Raw genomic sequence first — 2,396 nt, forward strand, 5'->3', positions numbered from 1 at the left:
TTATAAATAATGTGTTCTTTCAAGATGCTCCCTTTCTCAGAACCTTCAGTCCATACTATTAAATATCAGCTATCTGTAATGTCAGCAGAGGTTGGTTCATATTAACTGACCTGCATTTGATGTATAAAAGATCCCATAAGCTGTGGAACATAGCCGGATTAAAATAATATCAAAGGGGATCCTAAAATTTGTTTGGAAATATAAAGGGCCTAGGATACCTGAAATAAATTTGAAAAACAAAGAATAAAGCAAAGGACTTATATATTATCAGATTTCAAAATTTAATATGAAGTTAAAGTATCAGGATAATGTGATATTAGACTAAAGACAAATATAGAACAATGGAATCAACTAGAGAATCCAGAGGTAAACTCACATGCATATGACCAAATGATTTTTTTTATGAAGATGCTAAAGTAATTCAGTGGGAAAGGATAGTCTTTTCAACAAGTGGTGCTGGTTATCCATATGTAAAAAGATGTGTCTAGACACATATCATACCATACATAACACTTGATTCAAAATGGATCACAAATCCAAATGTAAGATCTCATAATATAATGTGTCTAGAATAAAATATTATTATGGTTTGGATCTGAGGTGTTCCCCCAAAGCTCTTATGTCAGTGTAGGAACATTTGGAGGTGAGATGATGAGATTATGAGAGCTGTGATCTAATCAGTCGATCCCAGTTTGAGTGGACTAATTGCATGGTGACTGTAGGCAGGTGGGGTGTGGCTGCAGGAGGTGGTCACTGGGGGTATGCACAGGAAGTGTCTATCTTCCATGCAGCCCCTTCTCCTTCCTGTCTCTGTTTCCTGGCAACCATGAAGTAAGCAGCTTTCCTCCTCCACCACCCTTCTGTCAGGGTGTTCTGCTTCACCTTGGGCCCAGAGTAATGGAGATGGTCAACCATGGACTGAACCTCTGAAACTGTGTGAGCCCAAATTAAATTTTCATCCTTCTTGTGTATTTTGATGACAGCAACAAAAAGCTGACCAATACAAATACAGAAGAAAATATTTGTTAGGCAAAAATTTCATAGATATGACACTAAATATCTATGTTAGAAAAAATGTGAAGTGGGACTATATAAATTTGCCTTTGACAGGCACCCACAGACTGAGAAGGACTTGTAAACATTTCTGATAAAGGACTTACATTCAAAACATGTAAAGAGGCTGATACTGACCTTCAGTGCTGGCACCAGCACCAAGGCACCCTCCAGGAAGTTCTTTGTGGGGGGCAACTGGAAGATGAATAGAAGTGTCTGGGGGAGCTCATCTGTACCCTGAATGCGGCCAAGGTGCCGGCGACACCGAGGTGGTTTGTGCACCCCCCACTGCCTACATCGACTTTGCCAGGCAGAAGCTAGATCCCAAGATGGCTGTGTCTGCGCAGAACTGCTACAAAGTGACTAATGGCGCCTTCGCTGGGGGGATCAGCCCTGGCATGATCAGAGATTGTGGAGCCACATGGGTAGTCCTGGGGCACTCGGAGAGGAGGCAGATCTTTGGGGAGTTAGATGAGCTGATTGGGCAGAAAGTGGCCCATGCCCTACCAGAGGGACTCGGAGTCATCGCCTGCATTGGAGAGAAGCTAGATGAGAGAGAAGCTGGCGTCACAGAGAAGGTTGTTTTCGAGCAAACCAAGGTCATCACAGAGCAAGGTCATCCTGGCCTATGAGCCTGTGTGGGCCATGGGTACTGGCAAGACTGCAACACCCCAACAGGCCAGGAAGTACATGAGAAACTTGGGGGATGGCTCAAGTCCAACATTTCTGATGTAGTGGCTCAGAGCACTTGTGTCATTTATGGAGGTTCTGTGACTGGAGCAACTTGCAAAGAGCTAGCAAGCCAGCCTGGTGTGGATGGCTTCCTCGTGGGTGGTGCTTCCCTCAAGCCCGAGTTTGTAGACATCATCAATGCCAAACAATAAGCGCCATCCATCTATTCTTCCTGCTAAGCCAGGGATTAGGTAGTCCAGAAGCCAAGTAACTGCCCCCACCCTTCACATGATTCTGATGTTGTCATCTGCCTCCTCTCATGGCCTAACCCACACTGGACCTTCCTTTACCGTTTACACCTTCCCCTGTGATGGCTGGGACCAGAACAATCCACCACTTACTATAATGGTTAAAACTAAACATGTCACCCAGGTGGCTTCTCAACTGAGAGGTGGAAGGAATCCCCTCAGGCCTCAGAGAGGGCAGAAGAGAGAAACCATGTTCCTCTCCCTTCTCACACTGAGGCCAAGATCTTCCCCACAGAGGCTAGGGATGTCCCCTGACCTGTGCTGCCAACGCCTGTGTATGTTGTGTATGTAAGCTATCCACACATGTAAGGGAAATAAAACACCTGGCACATCAAAAACAAAATATGCAAAGAACTCATAGGC

At 44.8% G+C, this 2,396-nt stretch overlaps 1 pseudogene; it reads left to right on the top strand.

Annotated features, from left to right (window-relative positions):
• Positions 1–341: 341 nt before the first annotated feature.
• On the top strand, positions 342–2,076 carry LOC124961157 (triosephosphate isomerase-like; annotated as a pseudogene).
• The last annotated feature ends 320 nt before the right edge of the window (positions 2,077–2,396 follow it).

Source organism: Sciurus carolinensis, chromosome 12 (assembly GCF_902686445.1).
Source record: "Sciurus carolinensis chromosome 12, mSciCar1.2, whole genome shotgun sequence".
NCBI classification, from domain to species: Eukaryota; Metazoa; Chordata; class Mammalia; order Rodentia; family Sciuridae; genus Sciurus; species Sciurus carolinensis.